Source organism: Eschscholzia californica, unplaced genomic scaffold (assembly GCF_041429995.1).
Source record: "Eschscholzia californica isolate CP2 unplaced genomic scaffold, dmEscCali1.0.p SCAF_2, whole genome shotgun sequence".
Taxonomy (NCBI): Eukaryota; Viridiplantae; Streptophyta; class Magnoliopsida; order Ranunculales; family Papaveraceae; genus Eschscholzia; species Eschscholzia californica.
Window position 1 is genome coordinate 51,675,117 of NW_028238309.1, and position 20,196 is coordinate 51,695,312.

Below are 20,196 nucleotides of genomic sequence, written 5' to 3' on the forward strand. Positions count from 1 at the left end.
ATAATCTATCAAACAGATCTCTAAAAATTGATTTATGACGAAGCTTTGAACATCAGAAACTATGTCACAACAGAAAAAATCATAAAAATTGACCCAAAATCTCACCATAACGTTGAAACAAACTTCTTTATGATGAAAAATAACCATGCAAAAAAACTTGTGAATAAATTATACATACTTTACAGTAGTTTTGGTTAGGATTTTTGTTTCTGATTGATTCGGATAATAAGAAAGAGAAAATTGATTTGGTTTCTAAATCTGTAAAGAAGTGAGAGAAAATTGATTTGGAAATATCCGTGGTGATGACGTTTCGTTTTGGTTAGGATTTTTGTTTCTGATTGATTCGGATAATAGGAAAGAGAAAATTTGCTTTCCAAATCTGTTTAGAGGAGAGAGAAATTATGATTTGTTTCTATCCATTTTTTTTCCTAATAAATCTCCATATTTTTTGCTAATAAATCTCCACAATTTTTGCTAATAAATCTCCACGTCAAATTCGAGCGTGGGATATTGACGGTAATGTGTTTAGAAAGTGAGGGTTTTTATGTCCATAATGTAAAAGGACTAAATATCCATATTTTGAGAATATTGGATCATAAACCTTTTTTGAACATTATTTTGGTCTATATACCCACCGACCCTTTTTGTACTGAGACCATGGGCCACTTCAAAAGAGAAACTTTATTGCTTATACATTTTTCGTGTGTGGTTGGTTAGTACTTGGAGTAGTTATTTTTGACATAAACAAGTAAACAGGCCAATTAAATTTGGAGGGCCACGATATTCTAACCTCATCTTGTTGTGCAAGATGTTTACCAACCAAATCAATATTTTTTTTATAAAAAAAAATAGGTCCAAATAAAAATATCTTGAATACGAGTCGATATTAAACGGGGTCTAAGGACGAAACACCTAATATTTATCGAGAATAGTTGAATAAGGTAAGCCCTAGATTCCAAAGATACGGGATAACTTCAGAGGGAAACGCTAATATATTCTGACCACGACATAGTAGTTTTAACCCAACACGGTGGATCTCAACCACCTCAATCACGGCGCCTACCAACAGTCGGCACAACGGCCTATAAAAGTTCATCAACTCGCCTTGAAGAAGGTACCAACTCTAAGGTTCACCAAATATTCAATTCTTTTAATTACAAGAGCGATCTGACTGTCTTGACAGTTGGAGAGGTTTTCGAGCTCCTTGCAGGTTCTGCCCCCATGTTCAACGGAGCAGGAGCAGGAGCGGAAGTCGGATTTTCACAAAAAAAAGGAGCAGGGGTAGGATTGATTGCAACGAGAGTATGATTGATTGCAACGGGATTCGACGTAGCAACATCATCAATCGTAACGAAATCCAACATCATAGATTCCTTATTTTGACTGATAACATATTGACAAATTTTGGCATCATCAACTATATCAACATAAATGTATTATCGAAGGAGACTCGTTGATCGTGATAAAGGCGTGATTGAGTCCAGATGGGGAACCACCGTGGAGAATTCTCTCTATTGTTTCTGAGATTCTTAATGAAGCTGCAACTTCGGAGAGATGTCAATTCTCGCATTGTTCACGTACCTTTAATGAGGAGGCTCGTTGATCGTGATAAAGGTGTGTTCGAGTTTCGAAGAAGAACCACCGTGGAGAATTCGCTCTATTATTTATGATATTCTTAATGAAGCTGCAGTTTTCGAGAGTTGCCAATTCTCGCATTGTTCGCATATCTTTATTAAAGTAGCTTAGCTGGATTTGCTTTTACCGATGATGTAACATGAAGTGAGAATTTCCCTGTATTTTGTTGCAGTGTAAGTCTCGTGGTGACTGATAAAGCCATGAGTTTAAACTACAAAATTTTAAGCTTACGCCTACTTTCATAAAGAAAAAAAATTAATAAATCACGGATCTGTACTTCAATTGACTTTGGAACCTCTTGTTGCGGAGTGCGTGTCCAACCGCTACATCAAGAAGTGGTAAATTTTTCTAGTGTCCAGTTAACTCCGTCTATTATAACTTAGAAAATAATACTATATGTCACCTAAAAAAACAAAAAATTGTACCTAATATCATACATAATGTCCAGAACAATAATCATTGTACTACTTTTTTTTTTGTTGAAATATGAATGACATCAACTTAAAAAAAAAATGGTTGTCCAGTTGAGTCAGTTCAACTTGGCTGTTGATGTAGGTGCCCCAACTTGTTATCCTCTCAACGTTAACTGGGAGTATTCTCACGCGTCCCCAGCGAGCCATGGGGTCTGAACTGATCGAGCACACCCCATGGATCATGGGTTACAAACTCCCGCTACTGAGTTCGGCAATTTAATTGGTATGTCTTCCCTTTGATAAAGAACTTGGTGTTGTTCAGGTTCTCCAGTGTGGGACTAAAAAGAACGGGTTGACAAGATTTCTTTCCTCTCTTAAACCGACCCACCCCAACCCAACCAAACCTTGGGAAGGTTTATATGCACCAACGTAAACAATGGTGTGGCCAGCAAGGCTTCCTGTATTTTTGAAATACTGTGATATATTACTTTCACGTTGCTTCATCAAGTGTTGAGATGGCCGAGTTGGTCTAAGGCGCCAGATTAAGGTTCTGGTCCGAAAGGGCGTGGGTTCAAATCCCACTCTCAACATTCCTTTTTATTTTTTAACTAGGTGTGACCCGTGCCTTCCGGCATGGCGAAATGTAGTCAATATCAAGATTATGAAAAGACAAAAAAATGATATATTATGATAACTCTGACAAAAAATCAAATGATTCGGGTTTGAAAATAGTTAATACTTAAATAGAATACCAATATGAAAACATCGATCAAAATTTCTGAGAAGTAACGACGTTCTGATCTAAATTGGTGGTACGTACGATAAGTAGTGTTACTTCTGATTTGCTAAGAGGGAACCTCTAGTTACCAGAGCTTCTCAGAATACACGAGGAGACGGTTATGTGAAAAAAATACGCATGAATTTTGTGTCATTATGTGCAAGGTATTCATCTGTCAAGAGGAACCTAAAGAGTTTAAAAAGTTAAGATATAAAACTTGAAGAGGTCAATATTAATTAAATCTTAATAAATGGATGAATCATAACGCAAGTTAACAAAAAAAATAACCATATATGCAAATAAATTTGAACACAATATACTCAATAACCTAACTAAAACCATGCAAACCAAAAATTTATCTCTAACAAAATCTCAGTGAATCTTTTTTTTAATAGAAAGGATTTATTATGGAAGAGGAATTGTCCTTTTACATATTGTTCATTGTTCCAACTGAAAAAAATAAAGAGAGATGGAGAAAAGTATAAGAAAAACTTTGGAGAAAAGATTCGATGTGTTCCTTGCTTTTAGGAAAAAAAATTCTCTATGAAAGAGAAAAAAATTCATAATGAAATGGAATTTCAGAAAATGAGTGAGTTTAGGAATTTTAAAAACGATATTAAATGTGAATTCATTGGGGAACTCCAAGAGACGAGTTGTTTAAGAATTTAAAGAATCATATTAAATTTCATACTTTCGGCCAAACTGTAAAATGTTCTAAATACCCATTCGTAGAGGAGACTATAAAAGTTACAGTATATTCCATGTTTTGACAAATAATATCAAGAAGTGAAACTTCAATTTTAACAAGAAAATGAGATGTAAAACAAACTTTCAGATGATTTTGTCAGAGATTACTCATAATTCGTAAACCTACAAATAGAAAAAAAGATAAAAGGGTTATGATAGATAGTGTATTGATACCCATTGAAAGTAAAAAAAATGATAAAACACACAAAAAATAGAGTCAAGTCAATTCGAGCGACAATGAAATTTTAGATACATAGGGTCTTTTTTAGCTTACACAAATGTTGAAGCAAGAACAATAAGAAAAACATTTTTTCTTGAAATGCAAACAACAAAATCAACCCAAAATAAATCAATGATGAAGTCTGTTAGAAGAAAAATTGGGTGAAGACAATATTAGTAGCAATTTACAATGACAAAAAAGAAAAAATAAACTTAATTCAAAATCTCTAGAGGAAATACCATGTCAATCTGTCCGACTCTAAAATGAAGAGTTTATGCTTCTAACGAAGGTATTCAAACACAATAAATCAAAACTCTATACATGTTTCATGCTCTTGTGGTGAATCATCATCGGAAGCCAACACGGGATGTGCATCGTTAACAATGTAGGCAGATTTTTCCATGTAATATTTGCAAAGCTTATCACTTCCATCGTCCTAACTAAAATGATCTGAAACTATATCTTGGATCCTGAGGAAGTTTTCAAACATCATCAACAACAAACCAAATAAAATTAGAGGATATTCGTCTATAATAACATCAAACAAAAAGATAAACATAAAAAAGATACGCACTCTTACAGAAGAATCTCATCAAAGCATAAACATCATATCCTCTGAAGTTAAGATACTAAAAAAAAAATTATGAAAATGCAAAGAATTTCAATAGAAGAATTAAAAAAAAACTACGGGTGAATGAAAATAACAAAGTGATAAGAGTTATGAAGAAGCTTGAAAGGTTGTATTTACTATCAAACAAATGTAACTACAGAAAAATAATAATTCATGTATGCAACAATATATAAAGTTACTGAGGAATTTTATCAAACACGTTTTGTGCAGCTTCATATAATGAATCTCCACATTCCAAACTAACCAAATTTTCAATCTTCATCATTCTATACTAAGATGATAATCTTCGTAACATCATAAATAATAAATTCAATCCTCATCATTCTATACTAACATGATAATCTTCGTAACATCATAAATAATAAATTAAAAGGATGTTATTACTAAATTATCACCAAATTATCACCATAGACCTATCAAACTACAAGCAAAGGAAAACGAATTGATAATTATTGTCAAATCAATGAACTCAGTATACAATCCATATGGAACAAATAGCTTTTAAGAGATCGAACACAACGAACACTAACAAAGAATTAAAAAAAAAAAATCATAACTGCATTCATAAATTAACACAGAGATAGCAAGTTTAACACGGAGATAAAGAAAGATGAGAGAGGTGTACCTAAAAAAATTTGGTTTTAAGTAGACCGATTTCTTCATGTTTGCATAAGTTATAGTTTGAGTTTGAGTAATAATACAAAATTTTCTAAAAAATCAAATTAAGAAGCATACATCTGATTAAGAGAGAAAATGTATATCACAAGTAAAACCGCAAATAAATCTTCAAAGAAGGAGGCGTAGGGTTGCAAAAAGAAATTAAAAAAACTAACCAAAACAAAAAAACTGTCAGACAGAAGGATCACTGAATTTTCTCCCTATCGATCGTTTGCCATCTGCAAATAATGGAGTTTAGCATAAAACAAACATCAAATTTGAGAGAACTGAATACCCTAAAATAATCACCAATTCATAACAATCAGAACAACCTCGACTCAAGATCTGACTTAGAAAATACACTACCTAGGGCAGAACTTTCGTTTAAGAGACATGGAAGAACAAGTTGAGGAACTTACCGAAGACAATGTAGATATGGTTCAATTCTTCCAAGATCAATATGAATAGCAATTGCTTATTGTTCCAAGATCAATACCAATTGTCAAACTCCAACACAAGAGTAAGTTCCAAAATCAATATTAATACCAATTGATGGTCCATATTTATGCATGAAACCTCCATACTAATTTTTTTGACCACAATAATGTATTGATAATGGTCTTGATGATGATAATAATGTATTGATAATGCATGAAACTGCCCTTTAATGAGAGACTTAATGAGGATAAAACTCATCCATACGATCTAAAGGGACGGCCAGATTTATTTGTGGGTTTGCGTGCACACCAATTGATGGTCCATATTTATGCATGAAACCGCCATACTAATTGTTTTGACCACAATAATGTATTGATAATGGTCTTGATGATGATAATAATGTGTAGTACTAAACCTACTTGGGTCACCATACTAACTGTTGGTCTGTAATTCTGCATGAAACCGCCAGTATTGAATGGAGGAAAGAGAAAAGAAGATGGAGAAAGAGGAGAGAAGGGCGACTTAATGAGGCAAGCATTGTCACACATTCATTGCCAAAGAAACTGCCCTTTAATGAGAGACTTAATGAGGATAAAACTCATCCATACGATCTAAAGGGACGGCCAGATTTATTTGTGGGTTTGCGTGCACTCACAAAATTATTTGAATGAGAAGGTGAACGAATTAACATTTTTTTGAGTAGGTAATGGATCTAACGACCATTATTGGAGAGAAAACAGAACGAACGATCGGATTTGTCTTTCGACTTGTCCTAGTCAGCAAAAAACTTTGTGTTTTATATAATAGACTAGGGTATATCCCGTGCCCTAGGGCACGGACACTTGAGAGAGAGAATTCAATTAGTTATTATTTTATTGATAAAAGAGAGATTTTATGGAGTAGTTATTACGATTTTTTTTTAACCCTAGGGTATATCCCGTGCCCTAGGGCACGGACACTTGTATCAATCAAATGTTACGAAATTTATTGTCATATTTTATTGAGAGAGAGAGAGATTTTTATTAGTTATTATTTTTTTGTTTCTTTCTCTTAAATTAGTTATTATTTTATTGAGAGAGAGAGAGATTTTAATTTCTTTTTTTAATCCTTGAAATTATTTTTGTTTCTTTTTTTCGTAAATTAGTTATTTTATTTCTAAGAAGAAAAAGATTATTGTTTTTTAAATAGGTAACTTTATTTCTACGAAGGACTATATTTTAAATTTTGAGAAGGACTTCTAGACAATATCCTTTATTAGATATTTTATTTCTCAGAAAGATTTTTTAAATAGGTAACTTTATTTCTACGAAGGACTATATTTTAAATTTTGGGAAGGGCTTCTAGACAATATGCATAATTAAAAAAGGATGTTTCTCCCAGTCATCGTTTTCCCTTCTGTTTTATATAATAGACTAGGGTATACCCCGTGCCTCCAGGCACGACGAATTTTGTATAATGTTATGTCTTGAAATGTTTTACTCGTATGAACCCTAAAAAATAGTATCCAAAAGGCTAAGAAAGTATTGAACGAAATTGAGAGCTGTATTATAAAATAAAAAAATTTAAAAGGAAAAGAGGGCAAATTTAGAAGAACAAATTCTACACGTGAAACTCAACAAATTTTCTTAATTCACTCCAAGATTCATAACTTGCTTCCACTGCTTAAGTAACTAAACATGTAAAAAGAAAGTAAAATTAATGAAAATCATAACAATTACAAATAAAAAATTTGCAAAACACAAAATGTGTAAAATAAAATTCTCCTTTCCTCTTCAAATAAACAATATAACAACAAATTAACAACCACTTCGTCAATTATTCCACCAAATAATCAAATATGGCATCTTTAAAGAACGAAGATGAAACTATGTTTCAGTAGTGATAGTTTAAAGAGATAAAAAGATTGTTGGAAAGAAAAAATATGAAACAGAAGATAAAACTTTCTATTAGGATATATATATATATATAGTTCACAGAGATAAGGTGATCGTTAAAAAACTATGACAAGATGAAATTATTGGTAGTTGTGGAGGCCAGAGGGATAAATTAGGAGATTTGATGAGGAAGAGAAAAGTGGAGACATTTGTGTAGATGGTAGAAAGATGTTACTCATGAGAAGAGGAAAGATTTCCATAAGAATTAGGAATGTTGTTAAATCTTCTAGGTTTTCTCTTTCACCACGTCTTGTTCAGCCAAACCGTTCAATCAACTACCTACCTTCTTCTTTCTTTGCCTTCAACTTAATCACAGTCTTTTACCTTCTCTTACGAATTGGGTTTTTTTCCTTCACCAACTTTTTTCTCTCATTCACTTTTTTTTGACCCTCGACTTCTATTCAAAAGTCAAATCCAACCCGGGATATGAAATAACCTGCAATTCTCCGAGTTAGATGATGGCCCATATTTAAATCAGACTATGGCACCACTTTAACTTATAAATGAAATTTGTTGTCACATTTGAATTTAATCTCTTCTATTAGAAGACAAATCAAAAGGTTGACCGATGTAATATTAATAATTACAAATACACCATACAAAGTTAAATCTCCTAAGTTTTCTCTTTCATCACGTCTTGTTCAGCCAAACCGTTTAATCAACTACCCACCTTCTTCTTTCTTTGCCTTCAACATAATCACACTCTTTTACCTTCTATTACAAATTGAGTTTTTTTCCTTCACCAACTTTTTTATCTCATTAATTTTTTTGACGCTCGACTTCTATTGAAAGGTCAAATCTAATCCGGGATATGAAATAACCTGTAATTCTCCGAGTTAAATGATTTCTCATATTTAAATCAGACTATGGTACCACTTTAACTTATCAATGGGATTTGTTGTCACATTTAAATTTATTCTCTTCTATTAGAAGACAAATCGAAAGGTTGACCAATGCAATATTAATAATTACAAATACACCGTACAAAGTTAAATCTCCTAGGTTTTCTCTTTCATCACGTCTTGTTTAGCCAAACCTTCAATCAACTACCCACCTTCTTCTTCTTTGCCCCTCAACATAATCACCATCTTTTACCTTCTCTTACAAATTGGGTTTTTTTCTTTCACCAACGTTTTTCTCTCGTTCACTTATTTTTACGCTCGACTTCTATTGAAAGGTCAAATCCAACCCGGGATATGAAATAACCTGCAATTCTCCGAGTTAAATGATTTCTCATATTTGAATCAGACTATTGTACCACTTTAACTTATCAATGGAATTTGTTGTCACATTTCAATTTAATCTTGTCTATTAGAAGACAAATCGAAAGGTTGATCGATGCAAAAATTCATGAATGAAAAGTATTGAATTTTTTCGCTCAAATCCAACCAAAACGAATCTTTTTATGCCTCAAACAAAGAAGGATTTTTTCTTGTTCTAAATTAATTAATATCTGTTTGAAATATGCAAAAGAATTCACCATTGTAAAATTTCTGCATTTGTATTCGGAGGTTCGCAGTTGTACTAAAAGTGTTGAAATTCTTTTGAGTTTTAGATATAAGATTTTTAGAGAGAAAAAAAAACGTGAAAGTGATAACTGATACATGCCTTAATATCAAAGGTATTTTGTGTCCGTAAAAGAATATGAATTTTACACTTCCTCGTATTAAGGAAAAGTGCAAAGGTGGGACTTAATCTATGAAAATCCATTGTTGTTGTGCTGGAGCTCACGATTTACCGTATGAGCTCGAGCTCAAAGACTCATACCTCATTAATTAATTTATAGTAATGACCCTTAATTTTTACTCCATTATGCTAGGCGGAATCCATAGGATTTAGAGTGAACAACTTTTTCAAAAAAAAAAAAAAAAAGGAATGTTGCTATTTACAAACCCTAATAATTTCTCTCTTTAAGTATGGAAAATCAATCAATGTGGAAATAATCGAAATCAATGTGGCAATTAACAAATTTAATGCATGAGAGATAAAATCTAAAGGCTAAAATTAAAGTTGGATGAATCTGGATCGTTAAATTAGAAAAGGACTCCATTATAAATTACAAAAAGATCCCTGTACAATATCTATAATTAAAAAAGATGTTTCTCCCAGTCATCGTTTTCCCTTCTGTTTTATATAATAGACTAGGGTATATCCCGTGCCCTAGGGCACGAACACTTGTATCAATCTAATGTTACGAAATTTATTTTTATATTTTATCGAGAGAGAGATTCTTATTAGTTACTATTATTTTTTTGTATTGTTTTTTTGTTTCTTTTCTCTTAAATTAGTTATTGTTTTATTGAAAGAGAGAGATTTTAATTTCTTTCTTTAACCCTTGAAATTTATTTTGTTTCTTTTTTTCTTAAATTAGTTATTTTATTTCTAAGAAGGAAAGGATTATTGTGTTTTAAATAGGTAACTTTATTTCTGCGAATGACTATATTTTAAATTTTGAGAAGGGCTTCTAGACAATATCCTTTATTAAAAAAAGATGATGTTTGTCCCAGTCATCGTTTTCCCTTCAATTTTATTATATAGATTAGGGTATATCCCGTGCCCCAGGGCACGGACATCAAATGTTACGAAATTTATTGTTATATTTTACTGAGAGAGAGAGATTTTTATTAGTTATTATTTTTTTGTATTATTTTTTTTGTTTCTTTTCTCTTAAATTAATTATTATTTTATTGAGAGAGAGAGAGAGAGATTTTAATTTCTTTTTTTAACTCTTGAAATTTATTTTGTTTCTTTTTTTCTTAAATTAGAATTTTTATTTCTTAGAAGGAAAGGATTATTGTTTTTAAATAGGTAACTATATTTCAACGAAGAACTATATCTTAAATTTTAGAAGGGCTTCTAGACAATATCCTTTATTACAAAAGGATGTTTGTCCCAGTCATCGTTTTCCCTTCTGTTTTATATAATAGATATTTACCACTTAAAATGTTATCTATCGTCACATTCTTCTAAAAAAAGGTTTCACATATTTTTTGTTATGTTCTTTTTTAATGGACTCAAATTGTTGAACTTTTCTTATGAAATACCAAAACCAAAGGAACAAAAGAAACAATTAATGGTTGTCGTTTATATTGTGGACATGTAAGTTACGTTTCCGTAATTTCAACAAAACAAAAAAGTTACGTTTCCGTAACAATAATTCACGAACGAGAATCTACTTAGTCATTGTATTAAGAACAAATATTTTAAAAAACTCAATTTGTCTTACCACTTCAATAACTCTGATATTTTTATTGTATTTGAAACTAGAAGATCCATTGGATTCCTTCCCTCTGAAAGAACATATATAGAAACAAATTGTAGATACTAACAACAGGCTAACAGTGGCAGATTTATAGAGGGTCTGGGGGGGGGGGGGGGGGGGGGGGGGCGTCTATAGACCCCTCCCAACTCTTACGATACTCGATATGAAAAAAAACATTTTAACAGTCTAAGCAGTTGTAGGTTGCTATTATTAATACTAATAGTAGTTAGCTCAATGGTTGGAGGATGGCATTACCACTCTTATGGTCGTAGGTTTGAGTTCAGCCTTCCACATTTTATCTTTGATTCTATTAGCACTCTGAAGCAACACAATGTATTTTGTACATTCCCTTAACATAACTTGGAACTTGGTAAATCGGTTGCAGCTTAATGTAATTGGCCGAATTTTTCTAGCCAATTTTTAAGATTTTCTAATTCATAAATATATCCTAACTAATCTTCAAATCTTGTGATTTCCTTTTTCAACAATTTTTTTTATTTAAATCTATAACTACTTATTATGGACTTTAAAATTTTTAGAAAGATCAGATCTTTATTTTATAAATCTATGACATATGTATGGAGATTGATAACGAGATAATTATGAAGAACTTTCAAGCAATGAAAACTCGTAGAATTCAATTACGAATTATAAAAGTATGAAACACGTAAAAAAATATTAAGTTTTTGAATCTCTTTGTATCAATTACTTGTGGCTATTAATTTTATCAATAAAATATTATTATTTGCTTAAATTTCTGTGATTGTAATTATTGGAAGGGACGTAGTAATTTTTTAGATCCCCTCAAAATAAACCCTAGATACGCCACTGCTGGCTACCCCACGAACATAAGAGTTATCTTCCAAATCTACTTGGAAAAAAGATGTCCTCTTTAAATATAATAGAGCCCTCATCTTTCCACCAATATCAACAACTCATGGAGACGAGATAGTCAAGTCATTCAAAAGATTTCCCAAAAACTATGATGCCTTAGAATGATTTAATAATAACTAAATAAAAAGGTGGAAAAAAAGCAGAAACTTTTTCTCACCCTCCACACGTGAAAATCCATTTCTCACGCTCTCTCTCCGCTAACGCGCTTTCTCTCCTCCCGTATCTCTCTCTCTCCCTCTTTCTCAGTTTCAGACTTTTTGTCTCTCTCTCACTCTCTTTCTCAAATCCCTCTACTATGAGATCTTGAAACTTAATCTCTCATTTCAAAATTCCGAATCCAAATCTCTCTTTCTCTCTCTCTCTACAACCCAAGGTTAGGGTTACTCTTTCTCTCTTCAACTTATAATCTTTTGAATTAGATTTTTCTATAATAGTTATTTTTCTTTTTTTGATCTGTTGTTTATGAGTAAACCAATTTGTATAACACTAATTTAGGTTTAGGATTTCCTGTTAATTCCTTCAAAGTTACTAATCTATTGAAATTTCTTTTTAGTTATCAATTTCTTCAGTATACTAAGTTTATATTACTGAAGAATTTAAGTTTTTTTCATGCTAAAGCATGGTTTTCGCATAAGTGACTGTGGTTTGTTGTGTATACATCAAGAAGCTTCGCGAAGGTGACTTAATTTATCTCCTTTTGTATGTGGATGACATGCTTATTGCTTCTCGAAGAATGGTGAAGATAGATAAGTTGAAATCTCAACTCAGTCAAGAGTTTGAGATGAAAGACATGGGCGCTGCAAAGAAGACACTGGAAATGGAGATTAAGAGAGAGCGGTCAAGTAAGAAACTGTACTTGAATCAGAAAGATTACATCGAACGAGTAGTTTCTCGATTCGGGATGCAGAATGCGAAGGCGGTGTCAACACCTTTGGCACCACATTTCAGGCTCTCGGGAAGACAATCTCCCACTCCTACGGTGGAGAAGGATCATATGGATCGTGTACCATATGCTAGTGCAGTTGGCAGTTTGATGTACGCTATGGTGTGTACTCGTCCGGATATTTCACAAGCGGTCAGTGTGGTTAGTCGGTTTATGGCAAACCCGGGGAAGACACATTGGGAAGCTGTGAAGTGGGTCTTGAGGTACTTAAAGGGTATCGCTGATACGCGTTTGTGCTTTGGTGGAGACACATGTCAGGTAAGCGGTTATGTTGACTCAGATTATGCTGGCGATCTAGATAGAAGACGATCTACTACTGATTATGTATTTAGGGTACATGGTGCTCCAGTTAGTTGACGATCGATGTTACGATCTACAGTTGCGTTATCTACTACGGAGGCCGAGTATATGGCTATGGCCGAGGGTGTGAAGGAAGCATTGTGGTTGTGGGGTCTTCTGGATGATCTAGGGATTAAGCAGGAGTGCGTAGATGTATGGTGTGATAGTCAAAGTGCGATCCACTTGGCGAAGAATCAGGTTCATCATGCTCGCACTAAGCATATCGATGTCAGGTATCACTTTGTACGAGATGTCATAGAGGAAGGTGATGTTTCTCTCATGAAGGTTCACACAGATGAGAATCCCACGTACATGTTGACTAAAGTGGTGACATGTAGCAAGTTTCAACATTGCTTGGAATTTCTACAAATCGGCTTGTGTTAAGTTGCCCGAAAGGGCGTAATGGCGACAAGGTAAACTTTATGTGAAGGGTTGGTAGAACTACGGTAGGCTTGATCCTATAAAAGGGTACGTAGGCAGCCACGGTCATATGGTGCAGTCGGATGAAGTTACAAGAAGAAGATATATCTTACAAAGAGTATCCTGGTGTTCATCCAAAATTTGAAGTGTCTCAGATTGTGTACGAGGTGGAGAATTGTGAGAGGTGATTTCAATTGTTGAATTCAATTGAGGCGGTTTCAATCAAGGAGGTTTCAATTGAGTTCAATTGAGGCAAGTTTCAAATTTGAGTTTCTAAATTGGAGATGGTCTAAGTCGGCTTATATAATATATATATATATATAGGGGGTTTGAGTACTTGTAAAACTCACAACAACTCAAGAGCAACTATTCAATAGGGAGCTAGAGAGAGAGAGAAAGCAAGTGAGAGATAAATTTTTGTTCATTGTTTTGAGCGGTGTTTAATTTCTCGGTCGTCGAAGATCTAGTATAGAAGGTTAATTTCTATACGGTACCATCTTGGGACGAACTTGCGGGTTGTATGAGTCATCTTCATCTATCCTTCAATAAAGTTTTCTTGTTCGCCCGAGGAAGTAGGCTTTAAGCCGAACCTCGTTAATTCTGTTTGCATATTTAATTTTGGCATAGCTTTTCGATTAATTCTCATAATCGGATCAATTTCTAGGATAGGTTCGATAGCTTCCGCGAACGTTTAGAACTAAAACAGAGTTTGATAACTAAAAGTACGTAAAACTTTGACTCAAATTCGGATTTCAAGTTAAAGAAAACGAAAATTGAAAACGAAAATTACCTAAGTCTGATCAACCGGGAATTTTCAATTTGGAGAGTTTTGACATTGATGAAGTATAAAAAAGAATTGAGTGTTAAAATTTAGCAGGTTTAAATTGCCTTGGACTGTTGTAAGTTTTGCCAAAAGACCAGTTTGGAGGAGCTACATTTTGAGAGACCATTCTTTGACCATCACTTATTTGGACTTTAAATGAAAGTGCTCGACCATTAAGGTAGGTGTTAATGCTTTGCCAATTTTGACCCCAAGTTTCTTGACATGGAATGCCAACCAGTCTTGGTGCTTTTATAGCCACAGCTACAACCTCTCCAGCACCACCAACATTTTTTTTTTTGATGTTACAATAACAAGGTTGAAGTATGAATGACCATTAATTGTAAATCTCATCCCACCACTTTTTATGCAAGTGACCCTAAAACAAAAAGAATAAGATAATGAGTTAGAAGTCATGAAAATGGCAGTATCACTACTGACAAAGTCATGAATCTTTTGAGTATTTTTGTTGCATTGTAAGTCTGGTGGGCTGACAAAGCCATGAATTTTAGCTACTAAATTTTAGGGTTACACCTACTTACATAAAAAAGAATCAATAAATCATGCATTTGTACTTCATTAACCTTTGGGACTTCTTGTCGTGGGTGCGTGTCCAACCACTACACTAAGAAGTGGTGAATTTTTCCAGTGTCAATTAACTCTGACTATCATAACTTAGAAAAAATACTATATGTCATCTAAAAAAAACATAAAATTGTACCAAATACCACACATAATGTCAGAACAATAATCTTTGTAGCACGACATCAATTTTGTTTTAAAAAGATGGTTGTCGAATTGAGTCAGTTCAACTCGGCTGTTGACGTAGGTGCCCCAACTTGTTATCCTCTCAACGTTTACTGGAAGTGTTCTCAGGCGCAAGGCGCTTTACGAGTCTCCAGCGAGCCATGGGGTCTGAACGGATCGAGCACACCCCATGGATCAGTTTAGGCAAGTCAATTTCTACACTCAGCAACAGCAAGTCTATATAGAAACTGATGAATTGTTCAACCACTTTAAGGCCCCCACATGGGTTATAAACTCACGCTACTGAGCTCGGCAATTGAATAGGTCTGTCTACCTTCTAATAAAGAACTTGGTATTGCTAAGGTTTTTCTCTGTGGGACTAAAAGAAAGCCGTTGACAAGATTTCTTTCCACTCTCAAACTAACCCAACTCAACAAGATTAAGGTTGTGGTCCGAAACGGCGTCCCACTCTCAAGTCTCAACATTCCCATGTCTTTTCAATTTTCTCACTTCAAATGTTCAGAGCGGTTGATTTATGATGATTTGGTTTAAACTAACCTAACTCAACAAGATTAGTTTGCCTTTAGTTTTTGAACATTAAATAGATTGAGTTCAGTTGATCGGTCGACACTAAACTCAATGAACCAAGCCAAACAATGAGTTTTTGAACATTAAATAGATTTTAGTTTAGTTTTTTATTTTTATTTTTTCTTTCGTAATTTCTATTTTCATTAAATTGAGTTTTTCTTTTATTATTTTTCGTTAAATTGTAGATAATGGCCGTTTGTCAACTACTCTTCTTACTAAGCGAGAAGTAATGGTGCTGGGGGAAACAAAATAATCGACCGAAAAATCCACTTAAAGTTATCGACAAAAAAATATTCACTTAAACTTTCAACACACCATAATCAATCGAAAAATTCACTCAAAGTTATTGATAAAAAAAATTCACTCAAAATTTGTACTCGGGAAAATTTCCTTTGAATAAAAACTTTCAACAACCCATAATTGAAATAGATCGTAAAAATGTAGTTATCGTTCGAATAAAAACTTTCAACCACCCATAATTGAAATAGATTGTAAAAATGTAGCTATCCAATTGGGTCCACAAACAGCTATGTTGACTGACTCGAAAGTGCATATCAACATTCAGTATTCGAAAAATTCAATTAACTCTGTCTATCTTATAACTTAGAAAAGGATATTGTTCTATATAATCAAGCAACAACAATTATAAAAAGTGATTGTCCAATTGATTCAGGTCCCATAGGCGTGTCGTCGCAAAGTGCCCCAACTCATTTATCCCAACACTTCAGTGAGCCATGAGGGTGCAGGGCGTATTGTATCCCAACACTTTTAACTGAACACTTCAGTGAACCATGGTGCATGTTGCTCTGAACACTTCAGTGAGCCATGGCGCATGTTGCAATACGCCCCGCCACATAGTCTCTCATGTTAGGCAAGTCAATTCTACACTCACAACAACCAACATATTGAATCTAATTAATTGTTCAACCACTTTAATGCCCCCCCTCGGATTACAAACTCACGCAACTGAGCTCGGCAGTAGAATATGTATGTCTAGCTTTTAATAAAGAACTTGATAATATTATGATTTTCCCGTGTGGGACTAAATTAAGAGTTAATAGAGTTGTTTCCTCTCTTAAAGTAATCCAACCCAATCCAACTTTGGGAAGTTTTATATGCACCAAACGAGATGCGTTGCTTTCGGAAATACCGGTATTTATTATAATCTTCACCGATCTTAACTAACTGTTGAGATGGCCGAGTTGGTTTAAGACCCCTAGTCAAGGTTTTGATTTGAGAAGGCATTGGTTCAAATCCCACTTTTTTTTAAGCAGCAGCCGGTCGATTTTTGATGATTTGATTTGGTTCGACTGAGTTTAGTTGATCGGTCCAAATAAACTCAATCAACCAAAAGTTCGACTCCAATTTGTGGGTTGGTTCGACTGTATTCAGTTGATCAGTCCAACAAAACTAAATGAACCAAGCCAAACGCACGAGTTCTTAACCATTAATTAGATTTTACTTTGGTTTCTTAGTTTGGTAATTTAAATTTTCATGAAATTGACTTTTGGACAAAAAAAAAATCGCATTTTTGAATCTCTGAAAAAGAGAAATTATTTCATTCTATAGTATTGTATAATATAACATACATAACTTATCAATATTTGGTTGGGAGGTTTTCAAAAATTCAATCCAAAACGAAACTAAATCTATTTTGATCGATTGATTTTCTAAAAGGGAATCAAGAAATTTTTCCTAGTATAAATTTTCAACGGTGAGGGGGATTTTATCAAACTTATGAGACAACAAAACTTCTTTTTATTCCTCATGTCTCGACTCTGGCCACCACCATCTCTCTCTCTCTCTCTCTGAATAAAAATTTATACTCCAAACAATTTCCCCCCATACAAACTTCGTCGATGAGCATTACGAAGTGAGAAGAAATGGTGGCGGGGGAAACAAAATAATCGACCGAAAAATTCACTCAAAATTTATACTTTCAAAAATCTCCTTGAATAAAAACTTTCAACACACCGTAATTAAAGGAGATTGCAAAAAGTTGGTTGTCCAATTGAGTCCGCCAACCAGCCATGTTGACTTGAAGGTGCTAACTCGTTATCTTTCTTTTAGGTTTTTTTTGTTCTCACCGTTTTTTCCCATCTGGGAAGAAGCTTCAGGTATGTTTTTTTTGTTCTCTACTGTTTCGTTCTTTATCGTTTTTTTTTTGTTTAGGCGCTTTAGCGGTTTCAAAAATTCAAACCGAAACAAAACTGAATCTATTTTGATCGATTAGTTTTTTGAAGGGGAAACAAGAAAATTTTCCTAATATGAATTTTCAACGGAAAATTGTGGATCTTGTGAAATTTTAAGAGATAACAAAACTTCTTTTTCTTCCTCATCTCTGAGCTCCGGCCACCACACAATAGCTCTCTCGCTCTCTCTCTCCACCTGTTTTGGCGAAGGAAAGGGGCCCCTTCGCCGGAACAAATAGAAGAAGATGGGGGAGAGAGGTGAAGACAAAAGAAATACTGGTGGTAGATGGTAGTGGTCGGAGAAGAAGAGAGGAAGATTAAAAAAAAAAAAATTAAAATTTGTCTGTCGACGACCATTACCAAGTGGAGAAGAAATGGTGGCGGGGGACACAAAATCATCGACCGAAAAATTCACTTAAAGTTTTCGACCGAAAAAATCATTCAAAATTTATACTCCGAATTCCTTGCATAAAAACTTTTCCGACGACCATTACGAAGTGAGAAGAATTAGTGGTGAGGAAAAAAAATATTCAACCAAAAAATTCACTCAAAATTTATACTCTGAAAAATCTCCTTGAGTAAAAACTTTCAAGATATCGTAATTGAAAGAGATTGGAAAAAAGTGGTTGTCCAAATGAGTCCGCCAACCAGCCATGTTGACTCCAAGGTGCATCAAATCGTTATCCTTCTAAGGAAATTTTTCGCTACTATATGAAGTCTGACTAACGTTGTACCCTCTACACTCTAGCAACTAAGAGATCCAAACCTACGTCCAAATCACATGGCCCAGCCCCAGTTTGAAATGGGCAAATTGGTTCTACTCGTTATTGTTATGTTTACTTACTTAGATGTAAAGATGAAGCAGTAGAGAAATTTGAGCTAAATAAAAATGAGGTACAAAAACCAACTTAACAGAGGATAAAAACACCAAACAAAATGGTGTAAACAGAACGTGAAAACAAAACTCTAAAAGAGGTGATGAATGCTTTATTACTAAGTTATGGTTTACCATAAAAAATTCACTCAAAATTTGTACTCGGGAAAATTTCCTTTGAATAAAAACTTTCAACAACACATAATTGAAATAGATTGTAAAAATGTAGTTATCTTTTGAATAAAAACTTTCAACCACCCATAATTGAAATAGATTGTAAAAATGTAGTTATCCAATTGGGTCCACAAACAGCTATGTTGACTCGAAGGTGCATATCAACATTCAGTATTCGAAGAATTCAGTTAACTCTGTCTATTTTATAACTTAGAAAAGGATATTTTATGTGATTTTGAAAAGAAAAAAAAAAAGATGTAGCAAATGAATACGACACCCCCATTAGAGTTAATTGTTCCTATAATCAAGCAACAAAAATTACAAAAAGTGATTATCCAATTGATTCGGGTCCCATAGGGGTGACGGCGCAAAGTGCCCCAACTCATTTATCCCAACACTTTTAACTGAACACTTCACAGTGAGCCATGGTGCATGACGCAATACGCGCCCGGCCACATGGTCTCATGTTAGGCCAAGTCAATTCTACACTTCACAGTGAGCCATGGTGCATGACGCAATACGCCCGGCCACATAGTCTCATGTTAGGCAAGTCAATTCTACACGTCACAGTAACCAGCCTATTGAATCTAATTAACTGTTCAACAACTTTAATGCCACCACTGGGGTTACAAACTCACGCAACTGAGCTCGGCAGTAGAATAGGTATGTCTGGCTTTTAATAAAGAACTTGATAATACTAAGATTTTCCCGTGTGGGATTAAATAAAGAGTTAAAAGAGTTGTTTCCTCTCTTAAACTAACCCAACCCAATCCAACTTTGGGAAGTTTTATATCCACCAAAGGAGATGTGTTGCTTTCGGAAATAACGGTATTTATTATAATCTTCACCTAATTAAACTAACTGTTGAGATGGCCGAGTTGGTTTAAGACCCCTAGTCAAGGTTCTGATTTGAGAAGGCATTGGTTCAAATCCCACTTTTTTTTAATTTTTTTTTTATTTCAAACGTTCAGAGCTAAGCAGCAGCCGGTCGATTTTTGATGATTTGGTTTGGTTCGACTGAGTTCAGTTGATCGGTCCAAATAAACTCAATCAACCAATAGTTCGACTTCAATTTGTGGTTTGGTTCGATTGTATTCAGTTGATCAGTCCAACAAAACTAAATGAACCAAGCCAAGCGCTCGAGTTCTTAACCATTAACTAGATTTTACTTTGGTTTCTTAGTTTGGTAATTTAAATTTTCATCAAATTGACTTTTGGACAAAAAAAAAATCTCATTTTTGAATCTCTGAAAAAGAGAAATTATTTCATTCTATGGTGTTGTATAATATAACATACATAAATTATCAATATTTGGTTGGGAGGTTTTCAAAAATTCAATCCGAAACGAAACTAAATCTATTTTGATCTATTGATTTTCTAAAGGGGAAACACGAAATTTTTCCTAGTATAAATTTTCAACGGTGAGGGGGATTTTATCAAACTTATGAGACAACAAAACTTCTTTTTATTCCTCATGTCTCGACTCTGGC

At 33.9% G+C, this 20,196-nt stretch overlaps 1 non-coding gene across 1 annotated transcript; it reads left to right on the forward strand.

The window, feature by feature from the left end:
- Positions 1 to 2,557: 2,557 nt before the first annotated feature.
- Positions 2,558 to 2,638, forward strand: TRNAL-AAG (transfer RNA leucine (anticodon AAG)). The gene has a single exon. It is a non-coding gene; the product is annotated as a tRNA-Leu (tRNA).
- Positions 2,639 to 20,196: the final 17,558 nt, after the last annotated feature.